This window comes from Agelaius tricolor, unplaced genomic scaffold (genome assembly GCF_023055355.1).
Source record: "Agelaius tricolor isolate 1412-34295 unplaced genomic scaffold, bAgeTri1.0.p SCAF_42, whole genome shotgun sequence".
NCBI classification, from domain to species: Eukaryota; Metazoa; Chordata; class Aves; order Passeriformes; family Icteridae; genus Agelaius; species Agelaius tricolor.
In genome coordinates, this window is record NW_027269302.1 from 2,636,221 (window position 1) to 2,660,558 (window position 24,338).

The 24,338-nt window shown below is 53.3% G+C and overlaps 2 protein-coding genes and 1 pseudogene across 2 annotated transcripts in view; 2 read left to right on the forward strand and 1 right to left on the reverse strand.

Moving 5' to 3' along the window:
* The window catches only part of LOC139603897 (zinc finger protein 436-like), a 450,855-nt pseudogene extending 436,586 nt beyond the window's left edge, over positions 1–14,269 (reverse strand).
* Positions 1–24,338, forward strand: part of LOC139603880 (zinc finger protein 436-like) — a 249,248-nt gene that overhangs the window by 214,906 nt on the left and 10,004 nt on the right. The gene's annotated exons all lie outside the window — the stretch shown is intronic.
* LOC139603913 (zinc finger protein 3-like) overlaps positions 1–24,338 on the forward strand; it is a 255,596-nt gene that overhangs the window by 35,806 nt on the left and 195,452 nt on the right. The gene's annotated exons all lie outside the window — the stretch shown is intronic.

Below are 24,338 nucleotides of genomic sequence, written 5' to 3' on the forward strand. Positions count from 1 at the left end.
CTGATGGCAAAGCTGAGGTTTGGCTGGGCCTGGAGGTCCCCTTCCACCAATGCCCTCCCTTGGGATGTTCCCAAGCCCTGTGGCTTGAGGAGAATTCACGGGAATGGCCTCAGGGTCAAGGAATGAAGTGCAGGGCCAGCCAGGACTGGGGAGCCCAAGTTTCTGGTGGGGACTCTCAGCCATGGCTTCTGTTTTGTCTGCACAAGGGAGCTGAAGCAGCCGGCTCAAAAGCTTGAGGAGGAGGCAAAAGCCTTAGAGGAGGGAGAGAGGGGGAAGGAGGAAGAGAGGCAGAAGAAGGAAAAGAAGGCTGTCTCTGTGGGGAAGCAACCCCCAAAACCAGAGAAGGGGAAAAGCAAACAACCACAGAAGAAGGAAGCCAAGGCCCCAGAGAAGAAGGAAACCAAAATCCCAAATAAGGAAACCAAGGCCCCAGAGAAGAAGGAAAAGAAAGACCCAGAGAAGAAAGAAACCAAAGCACCAGAGAGGAAAGAAACCAAAATCCCAGAGAAGAAGGAAACCAAAATCCCAGAGAAGAAAGAAACCAAGACCCCAGAGTCGAAGGACACCAAAGCATCAGAGAGGAAGGAAACCAAAATCCCAGAGAAGAAGAAAACCAAAGCCTCAAAGAAGGGGGAACCCAAAGCCCCAAAGAAGGAGGGAACTCAAATCCCAGAGGACACAGCTGAGATGGAGAAGAACTCTTTACTCTTTTTCACACAACTCATTTTACACAGTTTGACAGACCCCGTGTGCAACTTTAGTTAGTTCATAGATTTCTTGCAGGTTATTCTAATATTGGTTAATAAAATAGATTTTACTTGTGCATCAAATCTCTCTGTTGTATTGTTTACCTGTTCTCTTCACTGATTCTCATGGGACAAATCCCTTGTTGTTGCAGGTACATTTGTTTTTCACTCTCAGAACAGATTGTTCACAAAGTCTCATTCTCACAAGAGCTTCCCATGGGAACTTGTAACTGCTTAGCTGCACTCAGAAGAGATGGCAGGCCAGCTGTTAATGTGGCAGAACAAGGCCTGATTTCATAAGGCCTTTCTTTTATCATTATCCCACCTGCCTGTGACATCTCCCCCTTCTCGTTCATTTAAAAAAGGCTCCTATGTTCTGATGCTGAAACAGCTCACTCTTGTCAGGGCATTATCTCATCAAGGTTATCACTGGTTATCTGTTAGATATGGGATAAGAGAGATAAAAGACCACTTACAATCCACAAAACTTACCAAATTCCATCAAGTCATCGACACAGGGTTTTGCAGCAGGAGAAGACAAAAGAATAATGTCCAATGTCTCTTAGGGAAATGGAAAGAAATGACCATTGTTTCCAATGAGTTGAGAAGTGTGAGAAAGTCTTTGAGCTGGAAATGTTGATCTTTGACACCACTGAATGTCCCCTGGCAGCTGGAACAGGGAATAACTGGAGAAGGTTCGTAGGAGCTCTGTACCATGAGGATGCCAGGAGGCTTTTGCTGGCAAATTGCCTCTGTCAGTGCCCAGACACAGCCGTGTCTGGCCAGGCCTCCTCCTGCTCCTGCTCTGGCCACAAAGGCTGCAAGGTGATGAGGTTATTTCTCTCTGCACTGGGCCTCATTTCTTCAGAGCTGATCAGTATCTGATGGAATGAACAGGTGACTGCTTTGAGCTGCTGCTGATGAAACACAGGCACATCTTCTCCTGAAGGGAATGAATCAATCAGGCTGCACTGTGGTACACTCCATTGGGATTTAGATGGGATGATCTTGTTTCCAAATTCCTCATGTAAATATTGCATTATTCAAAATGATTCCTTGTCCAAATGTCTCATGTTCATATTGCATTATTTGAACGTTCTTAAGGCGTTCATTCCTCTTCTTTTTTTGTTTTTTAAGAATGAGATGCATGTCTTTGTTATGAGCATGAAGCAACATCACAGTAAAATAATACATGCAGTGGACAAGAAACTTACAGCAATTGGGAATAATTTGGATACAACAATCAGGAACATTTCAAATAGCAGACAAAGCTAACAACGTAGGTGGAATGAGGCAAATAGCAATCTCTGCAATAATGTACCATCATCCCAGAGTCTGCAAACAGCTGACAAACCTCGATTCAGAGGGGACTTGGATCATTATTTCCAGATAATAATTCCCAAGCTGCCTTTAAAAAGAGTTCAACTGTCATGTCTAGAGGGTCAGATGGCCAAGTCAAAGCAACTCAAATCCAGTTTTGATGCAGAAAACATCTGGGTCTGTTGGCAAATTCCCGTCCAGGCAGAGCCAAGGCCTGGCCACCACCCAAGCTCTAAGTGGGAGAGAATTCCCTGAACGTCATTGAAAACAAGGCTCTTGAGAACAGCGCTGAGGAGTAAAGGTCTGGGGGTGACAGAATAATGAACCATGCAAGAGCTGTCTCCTCCAAAATCCCCTCAGCACAGAGATGCTTTAAACCCAGCAAACTGTTGGAGTGGTTCTGTAATAATCATTGGGGCTGCATCTGATTGCTGAGAGTAGATGTCACAATGCCATCAGTTTAGAGGAGGCTTCCCACCAAGCTGAGATATCATTTCTTGGAACTGTGAAAAAGACTTAAAACTGATGAGACAGCCCTGGGTCAAAGCATGGAGGATTTTGGTGGGATTTTGGGCAGATGGTTTGGTGTGTATCCAGAGTGACTTTGGGCAGATTTGGGGCCTGCTTGGGGCAGGTTTGGGGCAGATTTGTTGCTGATGTTGGGGTTTTTCTCCCGTTTCCCCAGCTGTGGGCAGAGCCCCGAAGCACATCCTGTTCCTGCCCCACTCCCTGAGGAGCCCAAGGAGCTGCTGCTCCCCATGCTCTGCACCCAGGGAGATCTGGGGCAATCCCGGCATCCCGGGCATCCCGGGCATTCCGGGCCCTTTGGGCATTGGGGGATTCTGGGGCTTGGGGGGCGAGAGGGGTGAGGGGGGCTTGGGGCTGGATTGTCTGGGGAAAGGATTGGGATTTTGGGGGAATGTCTGCATTTTTGGGAAAGACCAGGGTTTGGGGGGGAGGAAATTCTGGATATTTTAGGGAGGAAATTTCTTGAATTTTGGTGGAAATTTCTGGATTTTTTTAGGGAGGAATTTCTGAATTTTTTGCGGAGGTCTTCTGGATTTTTTGGGGAGGGGTTTCTGGATTTTTGGGAATGTTTCTGGAGTTTTTGGGAATGTTTCTGCATGGGGAATGGGGTTGGTTTTGTATAGTTTGGGGAGGAATGTTTCTGGATTTTCTGGGGAAAGTTCCTCATTTTTTGGGAATGTTCCAGGATTTTTGGAGGAACATTTCTGGATTTCTTTGGGAATGTTTCTGGATTTTTGGGGGAATGTTTCAGGTGTTCTTTTGAGAACATTTCTGGATTTTTTGGGGAACATTTCTCCATTTGGGGGGGAACATTTCTGGATTTTTGGGGGGGAATATTCCCAGGTTTCTGGGGAACACTCCCGGGGGTCTGGGGAACACTCCCGGGTGTCTGGGGCTCTCCTGGCCCCATTCCCAGCCCAGGTTCCCGGGGTTCAGGAGCTGCCCTGGTGCCCGGGCCCCGCGACATCGCCTGGGTGCAGTTGGAGCCCGAGGTGCAGGCGGGCGCCGCCCGTGAGGCCCTGCAGGGCTTCAGCATCACCCAGAGCAGCGCCAGGAAGATCTCCTGCGCCAAAAAGGGACCCAGTTTCCCACCCAAATCCCCTCTCTCCATCCCAAATCCTTCTTTGTGCATTCCAAATCCTTCTTCTTTCACCCCAAATCCCCTTTCCCAGCCCCCAGGGATTTTGGGGCTCCAGAGGGGTTATTGGGGTTTTTCCCAGCATTGTACCCAGGGTCTCTCTGCAGACATTGCACCTGGAGCTGCCCCAAATAAACCCCAAATGACCCCAAATTTTGGGACTGGGGGTGGGGGGGAGTGATACAAAAATTCGGGGTTTGGGGGTGTTTGACCCCAAACTTTGGGAACTGGGGGTTTGATCCTAATTTGGGGGTTGGGTGGGGTTGATCCTAAAATTTGGGGTTTGGGAGTTTTGACACCCCTGGGTTTGGGATTTGGGAGTTTTTGTTCCCAGGATTTGGGGTTTGGGGGTTTTGACCCCAAAGTTTGCGAACTGGGGGGATTGATCCCAGGATTTGGGGGGATTTAACCCCAAAGTTGGGGGAATCAGGGGGATTTGACACCCCAGAGTTTGGGATCGGGGGGCCTTTGACCCCAAAGTTTGGGGTTTGGGGGCTTTGACCCCAAACTTTGGGTAATGAGGACGGTTGGACACCCCAGATATTTCAAACCCCAGGAGTTGGGGATTGGGGGTTTAGACCCCAAATTTTGGGGGTTGGGGGTGTTTGACACCTCAGGATTTGGGATTTGGGGGTGTTTGACCCCAGACTTTGGGAACGCGGGGTGTTGGACACCCCAAATGTTTCAAAGCCCAGGGTTTGGGGTCAGGGGGATTTAACCCCAACATTGGAGAGTGTTTGACACCCCAGGATCTGGGATTTGGGGGGTTTAAGGCCGAAAATTTGGGGTTCGGGCTGGGGGCAGGGGGGGAGGTTGAGATTGCAGAGTTTGGGTCTGGGGGTGTTTGCCCCCCCCCAGTGTTTGAACCCCCAGGATTTGGGGTCCGGGGGAGTTGACCCCAGGATTTGGGGTGTTTGACCCCAATGTTTGACCTCACCTCGGGTTTGGGGTCGGGGTTGAGATCAGGGACATTCCCTGGAGCCAGCGGCGGGATCGGGATCGGGAACGGGATCGGGAAGCGGAACAGGAACGGGGAGGGTCCCTGAGCCAATGCCGGACCCCAACCCCAGGGAGAGGCCCCGCCCCAGTCCCGGAATGGCCCCATCCCCACAATCCCGGAGCCCTCCCCAGGCCCAGCCCCTCCCCAGCCGCTGAACGGAGCCTCCCTCAATCCCAGCCCGCCCCGATCCGGGCCGGAGCCATCCCCAGAGCCTCCCCCATTCCCGGCCCGGACCCTTCCATCCCTTTTTGGGGCGGCTCCTGCCGCTCCCCGCCCATTTCTGGGGGTTCCAAAGGGCCCCGCGGACCCTCCCCATTTTGGGGGTGTTGGGGTGGCCCCAGGGCCGCCCCGAGGGCCGAGGGGGGATCGAAAGCCCCAAACCCGAGGGGCTCCTGGGGGTGCCCAGTTCCTCCCGTCCCCAGCCCGAAACAGACTCTGGCCAATCAGAGCGTGGGGCGCTGATGACGATCCCGTTGCCGGGCAGAAACTCGGCGCACTGGCCCCGCCCGGCGATTTCCAGCGAATCAGCGCCCGGCTCGGCTGTGACTCATCGCGTGCCGGGCAGAACCCAGCGCCTCTCACAGCGCTGGCCAATCAGAGACTGCGCGGGGCCATTCCCAGCCAATCAGAGCGTTTGTCGCTGATGGCTCTCAGTGTCCAGGAGCGGAATTTGGGGCGGGGGGCGGTGACCCCGGCGATGGGGATGGGGCGTGCGGGGGCAGCTGGGGCCGCACTGGTGGCACTGGGGGCGCTGGGAGCCCCCCCGGCCGCGGGGGGAGCGGGGGGCGCGGGGAGAAGGGGGGCGGGGGGGCCCCAAATTCAACCAAAGGGGGGTCGGGACCCCCAAAGGGAGCAGGAGGGGCCTGGAACCCCCAAAACCAAGCACGGGGGAGGGGATTGGGGACTGGGGGAACGATGGGGAAGGGGCGGGAGAGCGGCAGGAAAGAGGGGGATGGGACCCCCAAATTGAGGTGGGAGGGAGCTGTGGACTGGGGGAATGCTGTGGACTGGGGGAAACCCCCATCAAATCCCATTAAAATCCCATAAAAATCCCATTAAATTCCACTCAATTCCCATTAAACACCATTAAAATCCAATAAAATTCTATTAAATTCCATTAAAATCCCATGACATGTCATTAAAATCCCATAAAATTCCATTAAAATCCCATCAAATTCCATTAAAAGTCCATAAAATCCAAAGAAAATCCCATTAAATCCTATTACATTTCTATTAAACCCCATTAAATTCTATTAAAATCCTACTAAATTCCTATTAAAATCCATTAAAATTTCCTCAAATCCAATAACGATCCGAAACCCACACAGTGCCCTGAATTACCCCCCACACACACGGCCCTAAAAACCCAAAAATGTGAAAAGTTACCCCAAATGATCCCAAATTTACCCTGAATAACCCCCCAAAAAACCCCAAATAACCCCAAAGGCACACAAAGAACCCAAATCCCCCAAATGACCCCAAATCCCCCAAATGACGCCAATCCCATAAATGACCCCATATCCCATAAATGACCCCAAATCCCATAAATGACCCCAAATCCCATAAATGGGATTGGGAGAGGGGAGGAGAGGGCAGGGAAAGGGGGAGTGGGACAAACTGGGCGAGGACATCAAACTCTGCAGTCAGACAGAGCAGGGATTTGTGTATCCAGCGCTGGGAGCGAGGGGGATCTCTCTGGCAAAAACCCACTCGGTCTCCTTTAGCCTTCAGCTCCATTTAAAAAGTCACAATTACAACACTTCATTAGCATAGTCACATTTGCATAAAGCTGTGTCCCGGTTTTACAGCCGTGTGTGGCTTCAGCGCCTGCGTCCGTTCCTCCTGTGGCGGCCCTCAGTCTTCTGGTGCTCTTTTGATGAAGGCTTCTGTCATCCTCCTCACGTTGGAACTTTTTACCTGGACCATCAGCCCATGCCTGGTGCTCCTTGCTCTTCAGTCTAACCTGGTCTGAGCTGATTTTGCCCTTTGCAAGCTCTGTTCAAACTTGCTCTCTCGCTCTCGGTGCGTTTGTTGTGTCGCTGGCTCTGCTCTCTCTCTTGCTCTGCTGCCTCGCTGGCTTTGCCTGCATGTGAAAAATGCATGTATTTTATGATTGGCTTTTCGCAAATATTAAAATGAATATTATATGTCTGCTGTTAGAAAGTAATGCTGTATTAATTCTCTTAAGTACTGTGTTAAATATAGTTTTAGGTTATAAAAATTGTTAAAATAGAAACGATGCTATGTAGGATTCTTGTTTTAAAGAAAGGACTTGCAGTGAGATAGCAGCCACAGGACACCTAAATCTTTCAGATAAAAAGAATTTATTGCCCTCTTATCAGAAGGAATGAACTTCTTCCAGCCTCGAAGGCGCTGTTAGGATTCGGAGGAAGAAGGTGGCACTGCCCAGACAGAATCCTGTGTTTGAATGGAATTTATGCATCATGGATGAAGTGTATGAATATGCAACAGGCTGTTGTTTTTAAGGGTTAATCCTTTGTTAACGGGTGTCCCTTTTCGGGCTCGTGGTGCCCAGAAAAAGGTACCCGGACCTCCATAACCCTTTCTCTCTATTGTCTCATATTGTCCTAATTCAAATTGTCCAAATTATTATTTCTCTAATTGCATTGCTATTTTTATAACCATTTTATTACTAATGAACTTTTACAATTTCAAAATCAAGTGATGGGCGTGTTTCACACTGCACATCTCGCTCCAGGGCTGCTTGTGCTGAACCTTTCCTTGCTCAGCCCTGAGGATTCCCCCAGCCCAGGCTCCCAGCAGCTCCAGGCCCGGCCAGGAGGAGCAGCAGGGCCAGGGCTGGCCGGGCGTCCCCCCAGATGTGGCCCCCGCTGGTGGCACAGCCGGACCCTTGGGAGGCTGCCTCAGGCTTTATTGTCCACCAGCATCCCAGGAGGGAGCAGAAAATCCTCCTGCAGACGCTGATTCCGGAGGCTCCCAGCGCTTCCTTGTCTCCAGGAGCTTCTGCCAAGCCCCAGTGAAACCTCGGTGCCACATTGTTCCACAGCCTCACAACGCTCTCCTGGCTCCCGTGAGGTCCCTCTGTGTCCCACTGCAGCCTTGGCTCCATCAGGGTTTCCTGGCTCCATCAGGCTCTCCTGGTCTCCATCAGGGTCTCCTGGTTTCCATCAGGGTCTCCTGGCTCCATCAGGGTCTCTTGGCTTCCATCACGGTCTCCTGGCTCCATCAGGGTCTCCTGGCTCCATCAGGGTCTCCTGGCTTCCATGATGCCCCACTCTGTCCCAAGGGGCATCCGCAGCTCAGCTTTGGAGCCCTGCAAGATCCAAAGGTTCCCCCAACAAACACCAGCCCAGGACCCCCAGGATATTTGGGCTGAGCTCCCGCTGCCCCGGCACCTGCATGGAACCCAAGTGACCGCTGGGACTCCATGGAATGTCCTGGAACAAACTGTCCCTGGTCAGACAGGGGTGCCATGGAACACAGGTGCCACTGGGACACGGACACTGCCCATGGAACCGAGTGTCCATGGGGACAGAGCCGGGCCTGATGGAACACTGGAGAACATTGTCACCCCATGGAATCCATGGAACCAGGTGTCCATGGTGACACTGGAGAACATTGTCACCCCATGGAATCCCATGGAACCAGGTGTCCATGGTGACACTGGAGAACATCGTCACCCCATGGAATCCCATGGAACCAGGTGTCCATGGTTACAGAGCCGGGCCCAATGGAACCTACTGGAACACAGGAGAACATTGTTACCTGTTGGAACCCGGGCTGCTGAGAATTTCGGACTTTCTGAGCTGACAGACACTGACCCCCAAGAGAACACTGCATTTGACCTGAGGCTGTGGAGAAGACTTCCAAAATGGAATGATGGAACTGGGATTATGGGTGTGGAGTTTGAATAGAAGGGTGTAATATCACATGGTGGACAACTTGGAGTTTAAGGTTTTAGAATATAGTAATATATATAAAGAAAGATGGAGGTTTTAAGGTGGAGGCTGATCCTTTTTCTTTCTTCTTCTTCTTCTTCTTCTTCTTCTTCTTCTTCTTCTTCTTCTTCTTCTTCTTCTTTCTTCTTTCTCCTTCTCCTTTTCCTCCTCCTCCTCCTCTTCCTCCTCCTCCTCGGGTTTGGGTGGTATTGTGTAATTGGATAAAAAAGTCCCTTATGTTGGGCACGGGTGGTTGGTTATTGGGTTAAAAGTAAAAACAATTTAGGTGTCATTTCTTAATTGGACAGTTTATCCTCAGAAGACCTTGCAGAGAGACAGATGGGGTTCCATTCTTACCTTGTTAGTGAAGTGCTGCAGAACTCACAGCTTGTGAGACTGTTCTAGAGACAAGAGCTAATGAACACCTGAGTCCAAACAAGAAATGCTGTCTTGGGATTTCATCCCGACCTTGGCAGAAAAGAAGCAAAAGAATTGACTGTTACCCCATGGAATTTCATGGAACCAGGTGTCCACTGTTTGACGGTGCAGCCTCAGAGAGTGGTGAGACCATTGTGGCACCATGGAATATCCTGAAACCACGGCTCCCTTGTGACAAACCTGGGCTTTATGAAACCAAGGACACCGCTGGGATGCAATGGAATCTCATGGAACCAGGGTCCAGTTGTGACAAAGCTGGGCCTCATGGAACCAAGGACACAGCCGTGATGCAATGGAATCTCTAGGATCCAAGGATCAATTGTCAACACATCAGGTTCTCATGAAACCAAGCAGAACATTGTGACACAGTGGAATCTCATGGGACACAGGTGCCACTGGGACATTGTCAGGCCTGGTAGGAACAAGACACCACTGTGGCAGACCAAGGCCTCATGGGACCTAGGAGAGCCCTGGGACACAATGGAACCTGATGGAACCAAGGGCCCATTGTGACACGGCAGGGTCTCATGGAACCCCTGTGCCACTGGGACATTGCCAGGGCTGGTGCAAGCAAGGTTCCACTGTGACAAAGGCAGGCCTTGTGGCACCCAGGAGACCACTGTGGGACAATGGAATCTCATGGAAGCAAGGCCCCATTGTGACAAAGCGCGGCCTCATGGAAGCCCAGTGCCACTGGGACATCTCCAGCCTTGGAGGAAGCAAGTGTCCATTGTGACACAGCACAGCTTCAAATCACAGGAGAGCAGAGGGATGGAGCCATGGAATCTTGGGGAACCAAGTGTCAATTCTAAACACAGCGAGGAGTCATGGAACCCAGGAGACCATTGTGATGCTGCACTTTGTCACAACGGGGCCGTGCTTCTATGAGGATCCATGGGCCCACAATGTTCTCCTGGGTTCCAGGAGGCCCCGCTGGGTCACAATGGCCCCTTGCTCCCACGAGCCACAGCACAGTCCCCGTTGCCCCTGGGTTCTGTGAGGCCCTGCTGCGTTCACAACTGACACTTGCTTCCATGAGATTCCATTGCGTCACAGTGGCCCCCATGTTTCCATGAGGTTCTGCTGTGTCACAGTGGACACTGGGTTCCACAAGAGCTGGCAATGTCCCAGTGGCACCTGTGTCCTGTGGGCCCCACTTTGCCAAAGCAGAGCCTTGGCTCCATGAGATTCCAGGCTGTCCCAATGCTCTGCTGAGTTCCACGAGGCTGTGCTGTGTCACAATGGACACTGAGTTCCACCTGCCCTGGCAATATCCAAGTGGCCCCTGGCTTCCATGAGGCCCCGTTGTGTTGGCAGGTGACACTTGGTTCCCCAAGATGTCATTGTCACGCCGCTCTCCTGGGCGCCCTGAGGCCTTGCTCTGTGTGAGAAATGACTGCTACTTTTAAAATTTTAAGGTTGATTCAACCTTGAAAAAAATGACAACAAAGGACTGAAACAGGAGAAATCACAGCACTGGGAGCCCTTCCCCACCCCGTGGCTATCAGCCACATGGCTCCTTCACAAATTGGCTGCTCCTCCTTTTAGGCTTTTGGTGTTGCATCAGGCAATCCTAGCCCCACCCAAAGTCTGTCAGGGAACTCTTTGTGGCCGTCCATTGGTGGAGAATGCTTTCTTGCACCCTGACTGGAGAGCAGGTGTTGCCATGCCTGCCTTCCAGTGACAAACCTGCCCTCCCCAAATGCCCCAACCACCAAGGCCATTACAAGGGGAGGGGAAAGAGGACTATGGGGGACAGATGACAATAACATCACTACACATCTTAACACACACATAGGATCTATCTCCTCACTGTGAGACCCAACTATGACATTACTCATCTGTAACACTGTGCAATAATGGAGCCTTGTTCCTACCAGGCCTGGCAATGTCCCAGTGGCACCTGTGTCCCATGAGGCCCCACTGGGTCAAAGCAGAGCCTTGGCTTAACAACTGACCCTTGTTTCCTTGAGATTCCATTTGTGAAAAATGCGTTCACTCTCCTGTGAAAATGTACAAAGTTTAATAAAGGACAATGGGAGAGCAGGACCGTGGAGCAAAGGTTATTACGGCCGGGTGCATCTTGGCACTCAGCCAGGAGCACCCTGTTACTTTCGGGGATCCCCTGAAATACCTTTCCCCTTATATCAGCCTGGTGCATATTCATAGAGCCTCATGCATATCCATAAACTACTTTACGTATTTTAGGAATGATTTTACATGGCCCCTCCTTGGGTCTGCCTTTTTAGAGCATGTGTGTTTCTTGGCTGTGGTTTTGGCTCCTTCTCTTTATCACCTCCAGGTTTTGGGCCTTGGTGCACTCTGCCTTCAGACAGGGAGTGCTGATAGTTGGCAGATCTGTACAGGTGTCCTCATCCTGGGTGCATTGGATGTTATCCCATCCAAGCAGGCAGTTTAACACAAGCAGCTATTTCACTGAGCTTAATTAACAACAGAAATAAAAACTATAGAACAAAGTTACTTTAAAAAACAGTCCCAGCCCATATTTGATCCCAGTCTGTGTGGTCCTGATCCATATGGTCCCAGTCCCTGGGATCCCAGTCCATACAGTCCCAGTCCATATTTGATCCCACTTCAGGCTATCCTGGTCTGGAGGGTTCTGATCCACAGGATCCCCATCCATGTGATCCCAGCCCATATTTGATCCCAGCCCATATTTGATCCCAGTCTGTGGGGTCCTGCACACACTCCCTGGGTCTGGAATTCCAGTTCCCAGCCAGGAAAAAATGTTCCTGCCCTTGAACTTCCTTCCTATCCCCTCAACAAATTGCAATAAAACTATAAACAAAGAAATAATAATTGAAATTAAATAAATTATAATAAAAATAAAATATAAAAATCTCAACTCTTCTTTACAATGATTCAACTCCAACAATGATTCAACTCAAACCAACAATAACTATTACTATAATATTACCAATGCATATAAATAAAGAAATTATATATCAGGAAATACCTTTTGAAAATTTTAACTCGATGCCTAATGTACTTTAGATAAAATTATCTAAAGAAACTACCATGCAATCTAACACCTCTTAGTTAAACAATTCATATTACAAATATACTAAACACAAAACCAAACACCACTACAATTTCTCAGACATTTCAACCAAACAATTAAACTTTAATAACATCCTTAAGTACTCTTGAAAAATGAAAATTATTTTTAAAACATTAATTGTGTGCAGGTGGTTTTATTTTGATATTGGTTTTTGGATTGTTTGGGTTAGATGATTTAAAAAATGGGATTTTTATAGGAATTGAATCAGCTGAGAAGGTGGCACTCGGCAAACAGAACTGACTGAAAATGAATGAGGCAGAAATCAGTAACTCTGAAAGTTTTATTTGCTATCAAATACATCGCACACACCCAGGCCCACACAATCCCCATCCCACTGCTCCAAATTGGGATCCCACTTCTCCCAATCTCCTTCCAACTCCATCTCAACTTGACAGCTGTGGAATGGAGTGAGTTTGGCCTGGGATTGAGTTTTTTGAGGAAGGAACAAGCAATCTGAGGTGGAATTGAGCCCTTTGGGGTTAAAATTCAGTTATTTTCAGTGGAATTTGAGTGGTTTTGAGGTGACTGTTCCATCCCAATGGACTTTTGGAGGACAGAGAGATGGAGAAGAGAAAAAAATTCAGGCCAAACCAAAGGAGAAGCAGCCAGGTGTGTCCCCAACATGGATCACAGGGAATGTGAGTGACCAGGGCTGTGCCCAAAGTGCCTCCTCCAGTGGGGGATGGAGCTGCAGCAGCGCACGAAGCTCTTCCCGCACTCGGGGCACTCGCAGGGCTTCCCTTACCGGTGCCTCCGTTGGTGTCGGGTCAAGTGAGAGCTCTGTGAGAAGCTCTTCCCACACTGGGGACACTCGTAGGGCCTCTCCCCAGTGTGGATGCGCCGGTGGGTGACGAGGGTGGAGTTGCGCTGGAATCCCTTCCCGCAGTCTGGGCAGCGGAATGGCCTCTCCTCTGTGTGAATCCGATAGTGCTGGAGGAGATTGGAGCTGGTCTGAAACCTCTTCCTGCATTTATCACACTCGTAGGGCCTCTCCCCAGTGTGGATGCGCCGGTGGGTGATGAGGGTGGAGTTGCGCTTGAATCCCTTCCTGCAGTCGGGGCATTGGAAGGGCCTCTCCTCTGTGTGACTCTGATAGTGCTGGAAGAGACTGGAGCTGGTCTGAAACCTCTTCGCACACTTGGAACACTCATAGGGTCTCTCCCCTGTGTGGGTCCTCTGGTGGCTGATCAGGCTGGAGCTGCAGCTGAAGCTCTTCCCACACTCCCCACACTTGTAGGGCTTCTCCCCAGTGCGGATACTCTGTTGCCTGATCAGCTCGGAGTTCCTCCTGAAGCTCTTCCCACACTCCACGCGCGTGTGGGGCTTCTCCCCATCATGGAGCTGCTCATGGAGCACCAGCTCCGAGCTCTGGCTCCATCTCCGGCCGCCTTCCCGGCCCAGGCTGCCTCTTTCCCCCTCACATCCCCGCCATCTGCGTTTGCAGCCCCTCCTCGTGCAGCATCTCTGGGCCTTTTCCTCCCCGTTGGCTTCCTGCGCAGTGGAGCCACTCAAAACGGCCTCTGCCACCAGGTTCTGCCGCGGGCATTTGTCCTCCCTGCTCTCCATGCTCAGCTCCTGCTCTGGGCGAGGAAGGACAAGGACAGCATGGGATTTGCCTCCGTGCCACAGGCAAGGGCAACGAGATCCCCCCAGGCCGTCTCTGGGGACGCACTGCCCTCTCTTGGCTCTCCCCATTCCGGGATGCCAGGGCTGTTTGGGCTCCCGGGCTCCCTTCTCCCCTCATTCTCTGCTCTGGGCTGCAGCGGCTCCAAGGAGTCCCCCCTGCCCCTCTCCAGGCTCTTGAGGCTCCCGCCAATGGTGGCGCTCCCCCCTCTCTGGCCTCCCCACTTTGGCCTCCTGGGGGACACAGGGCTCTGCTCCTCCAGGCTGCCTCTGCCGGCAGCCGCCACCGCCACCCCCCGATGTCCCCCCGAGGGGCCTTTTCCGCTCAGCCTTGGACTTCTTCATTCTCCAAACATCCCCCAAGAACCCAACCCAGGGACCCCCCGGGATATCCGGGCCGGGCTCCCCATCCCCGCTCACCTGCGCCATGGGGGGGGCGATGATCCCACAGGTGGGGGCTGCGAATTCAGGCAGGGATCGAGACCGCGTGGCTCCCGCAGCTCAGCCTTGATCCGCCCTTGTCCCTCCTCTTCCTCTTCCTCCCGCTCCTCCTCTGTCCTATCTCCACCTCCCTCTCCTCCTCCCCCCTAATCCCGCCTTCTTCACGGCTCTTTCTCCTCCCGCTCCTCCTCTTCCATCCCCCCTCCTCCTCCTCCTCCCCTGTCTTATCCCCACCTCCTGCTCCTCTTCCATCCCGCCCCTTCCATTCCTTCTCCCCCTCCTCCCCTCTAACCCCGCCTCCTCCTCCCCCTCCATCCCTGCCCTTCCCTCCCTCCTCCTCCTCCCCCAGCAGCAGCCACACCCTCGGTGCCCCGTTCCCGCAGCCCTCGCAGCCCGCGGCAGCAGCGGCCATGGAGCCGGGCCAGGTCGGCATGGGCAGCGCGGGGCTCTCGGCTGCTCCCAGCCGCTGCGGGCGGGGGGAACCCGGCCCGGGCCAAAGGAGAGGCAAACTGGGCAAACTGGGGGCAGATCACAAAGATAAGGATGCAGCAGAAAATGGAGCTGAAAGAGTTATGTTAATATTAACTCCAAACGAGGAAAAGCTGGAAAATCCAAAGTTTATGGAAGCCAAGAAAAAAGAATTAAACAAGATAGGAAATGAACAAGATAAATCAGGGAAATAGAAACTTCTACATGGAAGACAATTACTTAATAAAATGTGCTTACTAGGAAAAGATTAGAAGACGTGCATCAGAAACCCCACTGGCGTACTCAAGCTTTGTGTGATCATTTTTTAAGGAATTTTGGGTGCACTGGGATTTTTGGTGTAGCAAAGCAAGTCACTGAAAGATGCTTAATTTGCCAAAGGATAAATAAAAAGGTGATGAGAAAAACAACATTAGGAGGTCATGAGTTAGCTCGTCGACCATTTCAAAATATCCAAGCAGAAGTTTAGATTTGTTAGGTTCTGGATTTATTTGGAAAAAAACCCATTTAATCTAGAAGAAAGAGAATATGCCATATGTTAGACAGGAGATTTTAGGAGAATAAAAATCTTTGAAGTATCAGAAACACCCGAGGAAAAAACCAAGAAAATAAAAAGGGGAAATGAAAGGGAGGGGAACCAGAGGAAAAGTCAGAAAGAGAGTGGGATCCTCTGCAGCTCTTGCCCCCTCCGTTGGCGGCCGAGGCGCCTGTCCCGGGTCCCGGCTCGCTGCCCGCCTCAGCTCCGCCTGCCCCGGTTTCCATCCCAGGTGCGGGCTCACTGCCCAGGGCAGCTCCACCTGCCCCGGCGCTGGCGGTGAATTTGTGTGCCCTGGCCCCACTGCCCGGCCCGCGGCCGCTCTGCCGGCCATGCTGGGCAAGATGGGGTTGCTCTGTCCTGCCGCGTGGGCCGAGGTCACCGAGCCGACCGCACCGAGGGCGGGTCCCAGCCATCCCATCCCCGGCTGCCCTGCCCGTGCCAGCTGCGCTGGGCAGCGCCGCTGCTGCTGCCGGGGTCTCCCACCTGCCTTTTCTCTGCCGGGAGCTGCCGGATCAGCCGCCATAAGCCATGTGGGGGCTGCCCACGCTCCGGCTCGGCCTCCACGGGAAGATCCCCCTCTGGCGATTCCGGCAGCAGACCCTGCCCACACTCCGACCGAGCCTCGGCGGGATATCCTCCCCGACCCCTCCTGCTCTGAGTTACGTCCCCTTGGTAACCACAGCTCCTGCTGTTCAGGGAAAATCCCTCTCTCTACAGGAAGCACCTTATCGAAACACGAGGAGCTCAGTTAAAAGGCAGCCCTCTCCAAATTCTTTCCCAAAACACGGGAGAAAGGCTACAGAAGGTAAAAAAGTGAAAGAGTTAGATGAAGGGATTGCTCTATTGCCGTGAAGAGAGGTTCCCATGGCAGGGATGCGCTGCCCCGCCCCGCGGGAGCCACCGGCGCCCCTGCCGGCCGTGCCCGGAACTGCACCCAAGGGGAAAGCGCCGCAGCCGAAAGGCCGGGACCGGCTCCGGGCTCTGTTTGTTGGCACTGCCGGAGCTGTTGATACACACTACTATTATTATATTATACACACTAGTAAAGAACCGTTATTCCTAATCCCATATCTTTGCCTGAGAGCCCCTTGATTTCACTATCCTAAAAATTAGGAGGGAGGGGTTTTGCATTCTCCATTCCAAGAGAGGCTTTTTCTGCCTTCCCAAGCAGACGCCTGTCTTGTAAAGCAAGACAAGCACCCACAGGCACTGAGGGGGGCTGCAGGAGGGGCAGAAGAAGGCCCTGCAGCACTTGGGCACAAAGGCCCAGCAGGGGAATGCAAGAAGGGAGCAGCAAAAGGCCAAGCTGAAGGCAAAGGCCAGGGCAGAGCTCCTACAGCCCCTGAGGGATCAGCCCCAGGGCCCAAGGGGGCCCCAGCACCCAGGGCACGGCTCGGCCACAAGCACCCGGCAGAGGCATTGCCCTCCTCGGCAGGGCACAGCCCACCCAAACAGCCCCTGGCAAGGAATCAGGGCTCCGGCTGCAGGGCACAAGGACACTGCAAGCAGAGACAGCAGCACCCTCAGGACCAGCAAGTCCAGCCCGTGATGGACATGGATTGGCAGGGCTGTCACAGCTCCCATCACACCAGGGACCCTCCACACTGGAGCCCTTGAGAACATTCAGGTGGGTCTGCATTGAGAGGAGGCATTTCCTGATGGACACAGGGGCCTCTCAATCTGTTCTGAATCTTAGACCTAAAGGGGAAAATAGTAAAGGAATATTTTAATTTTTAAGGGAATGAGAGGGAAAGATGAGCAGGTATGATTTGTTCAACCACTATTAGAAGCTGTGGGGGATAGGTTTGAAATAAATGAATTTCTTTTTCTTCTTCCTGTGATTGTAATTAACTAGAAAGGAATTTGAGAGCTGGATTTTAATACTGTAAAAAGGGATACAGAGGCCAGTTCTGTTGTACCTCTGTGTCAAAAGTCTGACAAGGCCTATGCTGAAGTGAACCCAGAAGTGTGGGCAGCCCCAGGGAAATACAGAAAATTAGATATGGAGCCTCTACAAATTAAAGCAACCAGGACAAGCAATACCCTGTTCCAAGAGAGGGAAGGAAGGGCTCACAGCCTGGTATTGAGTCCCTGTTAAAGGCAGGGCTTTTGGAGCCAAGGGTGTCTCCCTACAACACTCCTATCTTGCCAGTCAACAAACTGGATGGATGGACACAAGGAGGAAACACAGAATTTTCAAGTGTTAAAATTAAGATTAACTGAGGCGAGTGGCCTGGGCCTTCCAGACAGGGAAAAAGAATTTGAATTATAGGTGGACGTTAAACAGGGTCTTGCCAAAGGAATTCTTGTGCTAAAATGTTTAACCCAGTGGCCAGAGAGCAGCCTCATTGTCTGCAGAATTGTGCAGCCACAGCTTCCGTGGGAGCAGAGGCTGAAAACTGATGACAACAGGAGGATCTCCTAGAGTTCAAGTCTGGCATCAAGTTAAAGCTTTGACAACCAAAAGAGCCTCTAAATGGATGAGCAGGGCTCGGTGATTACAGTATGAAACTTGTTCAGTGGCACAGGAGGATTCAGAACTGAGGACAGGGCAAGGGTTTAACCCAGCTCCTGTTTGAACAGCCTGGAGAGGGGCTGGCAAGGAACCCAGGACTGCACTCAAGGGACAGAGCTCCCGAGCCAGGCTGGGAGAGATTGATGGGACATTCCCTGGCCTGAGGGAGACAATGTGTTTGTGGATGGCTCTGCAAGGGCAGCAGGAGGGAAAAGAGCTACAAGACAGGCTGTTATTAAGGAAGGGGAATCAGACAAAGCGCAGGTCACCGGCCCATGCTCAGCTCAACCCGCGGAGCTCTCGGTGCTTGTAAGAGCCTGGCACTGAAATGCCCTGAGCAGGAAGGCTTCAAAATCTTCTGCTGACACCATGGCACCTAACAGGGGGGGCAAAAGCAATTCTGACTGCTTCAGCAAGCACTGGATCACTTATTAACCTATTGCTAAAACAAATAATTCAAAGATAATGGATTGTGGAAGCAATAGATTCAGATGGGGAACTCATTTTACAGGAAAGACCCTTCAGGGGGTTATGGCAGCTTTAGGAATACAATGGGACCTCCATAACCCCTGGCAAGCCCAGAGCTCGGGTTGGGTAGAAAGAAAGAATGGGGAAATAAAGAAACACCTTTGGAAGCCGGAGATGGAAACCAAGATGCCATGGGTACAGCTTTTGCCATTGGCCTTGGCAAGAAAAAGAGCCAGACCCAAGGCAGATATTCAATTATCTCCCTTGGAATTCATGTCTGGAATTCCTTACCTGGGCAATTCTCCACCTAGTGCAGGGTGGAAATAAGGGATGTAAATTTAAGGCAGGCTGTAGCCAGAATCCTGTCTCCTGTGGAATCTCTCCCCCAGGAAGCTGGGCTGGCACAGAGCCTGCCCTGGGACTTTGCTGTTGCCAACACCCAGCCAGGCCATCGGCTCCTGCCTAAGGAGTGCAAAGCAGCACCACTGGTGGCCAAGGGGCCCACGCCAAGTGTCCCTGAGGCCAGAAACAGCCGCCAGCACAGCTGAGCACGGGGGGACCCCTCAGCCTGGCCTCAGGGGCTCTGAAGCCCCGGAGATTTGCACTTCCCGCCTGCAGCAGGACCATGGGAGCCGCCCCTGAGCCTGCCCTGAAGGCAACGCAGCAGCAGCCAGGGCTCCACAGCGGGCCAAGCCCCCGGGCCTGCCCACAGATCCTCTGCTCAAACCCTCGGGAATCCTGGCCACCCTCCCCTGGCACCTCCAGCCACTGCGGCCAAGCCTCGCTGCCGCTGCTGCAGCTCCAGCGCTGGCTGGGCCTGCACTGCCACAGCTGCTGGGGAGCACCGCGGCACAATTCCACCCTGGGGCTCACTCACACCCACACTCTGGGCTGCCTGCGACTGCACTGCTGCAAAATGTACCCATCCTGCTTCTTTTAAATCTTATTTCTCTGCTCAGAAAGGTTTCTCTACTCAAAGGTTTGCCTTTGGGAAAGAAATTTTAAAGGTTTTATTTAAGGGGTTCCCAGTCTGTTCGGATGTTAAACTCATCTCCACCACTCAATGGAGACGAGTTTAACATCCGAACAGACTGGGAATAGCCCAAAAGACACCCACAGAGATAACGACCAGCAACAAAACATCAACGCCCCGCAGCAAACAGCAATCAACAGCTACCCCAGACACTGCCCCCGCACAGCTGGAGACACCTGGTCTGGAAAAGGCTGAGAAGGAAATCCAGGAGTGTGGGCGGAATTCACAGCAGAGGGGAAGAAATCCGAGTCTAATAGGAAACCAAACACTAAAAACTTACACGACTTGGAAGCAATGAACATTAAAGCAGTGGATTTAGATTGGTTCAGACTACGTAAAGTTTAGGAAAAATCGAGTAAAACTGACATGTCATGGAATGATTTTTTCTGCACAGCCGGGCTATGTGTGGATGAAATGATTTCTGTTGCACATCCTGGCCAGAACCAAGTAATGCCTTGACTCTCTCACACGAAAGGGATTCTTGGAGAGTTTTTGTTTTCCCTACAGTTTCAGTGATAAGATTACAACATGAGAAACATTTTTAATAATAATCCTACTTTATATTGTCAGGTAGGTTTGGGACAGAAGGGTGAGAATCAATTTTTGGTCTGGGTTTTTCCATGTTCGCCTTTATGTTGCATTTTGCAAAATTGAAGAGCTTTAACCATGATACTTTTAACTCTTAAATAGTTAATACTTTTTTTAAAAAAGCAGATTCCGGGGGGCCACATGTGACTCACCAGATGGCAGCCCTGGAAGAGAAGCTTTGGTTCTAGTCAGCCAGGAGAGGAGCTTTAGGAATGCAAATGAACCCTGCTGGGCAAAGCCTGGCCAATGTACCTGGGTCTCTTGCCTGGGGCAGGAATTGGGCTGATTCCCCCTGCCCCTCACCCCGAGCTCTGCCTGCTGGCACTGATGGAATTTGCACAGCTCAAGGCAGAGCCCGGGGTGAGGATATCTGACCCTGCGACAGAAACGGGTGAAGCTGCACAGGGAAACAGCAAATGGAGAATGTTGGGAAAACTTCACTATAAATAAATGGGGGGGAATCATCCCTCTGCCCACTCCAACGTGTGCTGTCACTGTCTATGTTATATGGGGTGGATTAGAGCACTGAGATGTTCTTGCTCCCACAAGTTCCGGGAAATCAGTTGGGAATCCAAGTATTTGATGATTTAATTAGAGACAAATGGTCAATTGATGCAGCCCTGGCTGGAGAGAGCGGCCAAAAATGGGGAGAAGATGAACGGCCAGCAGAACAAATCCTACAACACCATGGACCAGCCCCTGGGAACCCAAACCAATTCATATCAGGAGCCACAGAACCCATTTCTCATTTCAATGGCACCATTAGATTACAAGCTGCCCTCGGAATAACCAACCAGACAGCTCCAGCTCCTGACCTTCCTGCTGAGCAATCCACTGAAATGAGGAACACAACATTTCACCATGGGATGGGATCAGATCATCTGTTAGCAGAGAAAAGAGGAGTTTGTGGAAAATCAAATGACTCAAACTGGTCTTGGCAAATAGATGACAAAGCAAAAGCGGTGAAACAGATAACAAAGGAAACAAAAAAGCAGCTCATGTATTGGTCCAAACGTGGAAAGGATGGGAATGGGACATGGTTTTGTGGTTCCCTGGCAGACCATGGGTTAAACGAATGCTGCTTCTGCTCTGATGTGCTGCAGCACCTCTCACCTTTTTACCATGCTCCACACCTTGAGAGTGCAGCTCATTCAGCAGCTGAGCGAGGGGCCAGGGACTTGTAGATAAGGAAGTAAGGGGCGAAACCACCAGCTTCAATAAATGTTATTAATTAACATGGACTGCTGCTCACAGAAAGTCCCGCTAAATTCCTGAACGTCGAGAACAAAAAAGACTTAACAGAGCCGTGAATATCGGCTATTCTACAAAAGTGGGGGTGCACATTAACGAGGACGTGCAGTTGGCAGATCGGGAGGTCTGAACCTTCCAAGTACCTCAGCCAGTGGGCAAAGGGAGAGGGAGATGAGCCGGGAAAATGAGGATAAAAAGGAGGCTGCGAACTACAACAATGGCAGCGAGCGCACGGCAAATGCGCCACGGCCTCTCCCTCTGCTCAGCAATAAAGTCACTTGTACAGGACTCCTCTGTCTCCTCGGGGCACAGAAACCTCCGGCCACGTGAATTTCCCCGCACAGCCCCGGGCACGGGGCAGCCGCCCCTGTGCCAGCCACAGGAACCGGGCCGAGCCAGCGCTGCTCCGGCAGCGGCTCCTGCCGAGGCAGCGGCCGCAAGGAGACCGCGGGCAGCCGCTCCCGCAGCGCCCTCACGGCAGCGGCACCACGGGCCGGACACGGCACAAGGAACCCGCCTGAGCCCCCTGCCGCCCCCGAGGCCCGCAGCGAGCCCCGAGCCCCCGCACAACCCAGCGCGGCTCCCACCTGCGCTGCGGCCGCCTCCCAGCTCCGCCGCCGCCTCACCGGTGGCTCCCGGTCACTCCCAGTATGGTCCAAATCACTCCCGGTAGGATCCCAGTTGCCCCCGACACGGTCCCAGCGGCTCCCAGTCATGCCCTGTATGGTTCCTTTCACTCTCAGTCCCTCTCAGTAAGAGCCCAGTGTGGCCCCAGGCACTTCCAGGATGAGCCCGGTCACACCTTACCCGATGCCATTTGCCCCCGCTGTGGTCCCAGTTGCTGCCAGTATAAGTCCAGTCACCTCCAGTTTGATCCCAGTTACTCCCAGACACTCCCAGTACTATGCCAGTCACTCCAAGTGTCACCCCATCAGTCCCAGTATGATCCCAGTATGACCCCAGCATGGGGCAGCTGCTCCCAGTATGATCCCAGTTGCTCCCTGCATTATTCCAGTTTCTCTTCTTCACCCCTACTACAGATCTGATCACTCCCAGTATGATTCCAGTCAGTCCCAGGATGATCCAAACCATTCCCAGTCCCTCCCAGTCCAATCTCAATTGTCCCCTGCATATTCCCAGTAGCCCTCAGTGTGGTCCCAGTATATCCCAGTATGATCCCTGCTGCCTCAGTTCTGCTCCCAGTGGGTTCTTTTCCCAGTCTGTCCCAGTCCATTCCAGTCTGTCCCAGTCTCTCTCCAGCAGCTGCTGCCCACCCCCCCGTCCCAACCCCATTCCCGGGCACTGGGACCCCCCCTGCACCCCCTTATCCTGCACCAACACCCCCCTGCACCCCCTTTCCCGGGTATCCTCCTCTCCCAGCCTCTGGATCCCCCATTTCCGTGAGCCCAGGGACCCCCGGGCCCCCATTCCCGGCCAGCCCGGGGCACCTCAGCCCCAGCCTCCCTTTGCTGGGAAACCAGGCCTGGGCACGGGGCTCTGCGGCCGCTCTGGGATTTATGATCCCCCAAAGGAAAGGGAGAGAACAGCAGAGAGAGAGCGAGAGAGAAGGAGATTGGGAATCGGGGATCGGGTCCCAGCGCCCAGCCCTGCTCCGCCGGGGGTGGGACCCGCACCCGCAGCAAAAATTGGCTCCGCTGCTCCCGCTGCTTGCCCGGCTTTGGGCCGAGCCCAGCGGGGTCCGGGCAGAGTTTGAGCGCAGGGCCGGGAGTTCAGCAGAGCCCGGCCCGGGGGTCCCGCAGGGCGCGGCCCTGGAGGGTCCCAGACGGATCCCCGAGGGATCCAGAGGGGTGCCAGGAGGGGATCCAGGTGAATTCCCTGGAATTCGCCCTTTCCCCCTCCCCCCGCGCTCCCTCGGGCACTTTCGCTTTCGCGTCTCTGCAGCCGCGATCGGGGACGGCTGCGATGGCCCCAGCGCTGGGGCTGGGGGTGCTCCGGGGGCTCCTGGGGCTCCTGGGGGACCCGGGGGCCGCGACCAAAGGTGAGTGGGACCCCCCGAAACCGGGACCCCCCTGAACCGCAATTCCCGGGAACCGGGACCCCCTTGATCTTCCATTCCCGGGCAGGGGAACCCTCTAAACCTCCATTCCCGGGCAGGGGAACGCTCCTGAACCCCCATTTTGGGTCATGCCACCCCCCCTCACTCCACTTCCCCAGCACCGGGACCCCCCTGTACCCCCTCATCTGGCACCGAGATCCCCTGAACCCCCATTTCTGTTCACCGGGACCCCCCTGAACCGCAATTCCTGGGCACCGGGAACTCCCTAAACCTCCATTCCCGGGTACCGGGACTCCCCTGAACCCCCATTTTCGGTCCTGTGACCCCCTCAGCACCCTTTTTCAGCACCGGGACCCCCCTGAACCCCCATTCCTGGGCACGCGGACCCCCTTGAGCGCCCATTTCTGGGCACAGGGACCCCCCTGTACCCCCTTGCCCAGCATTGGCACCGCCCTGTACCCCCTCATGTGGCCCCAGGACCCCCCTGAGTCCCCATTTCTGGTCACCGACGCCCCCGGAACCGCAATTCCCGGCCACCGGGACCCCCTTGAATCCCGAATTCCTGGAAGGAAACTCCCCCCGAACCCGCATTCCCCGGCACGGGAACCCCCTGATCCCCAATTTTTGGGCACTGGGACCCCCCTGCCCCCCCTAATCCGGGCCTAGGATCCCCCCACACCCCCGTCAGTGCTCTGGGACGCCCTGCACGCCCATTCCCGGCCACCTCGTCCTTCCCAGACCCCAGACCCTCCCTTTTCCTCGGCTTTTGGACCCCCAGATCTCCCAAATTTCGGCGTCCCCCCAGTTCTTCATTGCCGGCGCTTCCTGGAAGGGGTTCCAGGGGATCCCGGAGGGTCCCCTGGGGTTCCAGGGGGTCAAGAGACCCCCCTTGAACGTTCATTTCGGGACACTGGGACCCCCCCTGTACCCCCTTCCTCAGCCCCGATAACCCCTGCACCCCCTTATCTACAGCCTGGAACCCCCTGAGCCCCCATTCCCAGGCAGGGAAACCGCCCTGAACCCCAATTTCTGGGCACCGGGATCCACTACATCCCCTTATCCGGCACCAGGACCCCCTGAACCTCAATTTTCAGGCACCAGGACCCCTTGAACCCCGGAACTCGGGAATGGAACCCCCCGGAACCCCATTCCTGGGCACCGGGACCCCAGTGCATCCCGTTATCTGGCCCTGGGACCCCCTGCACC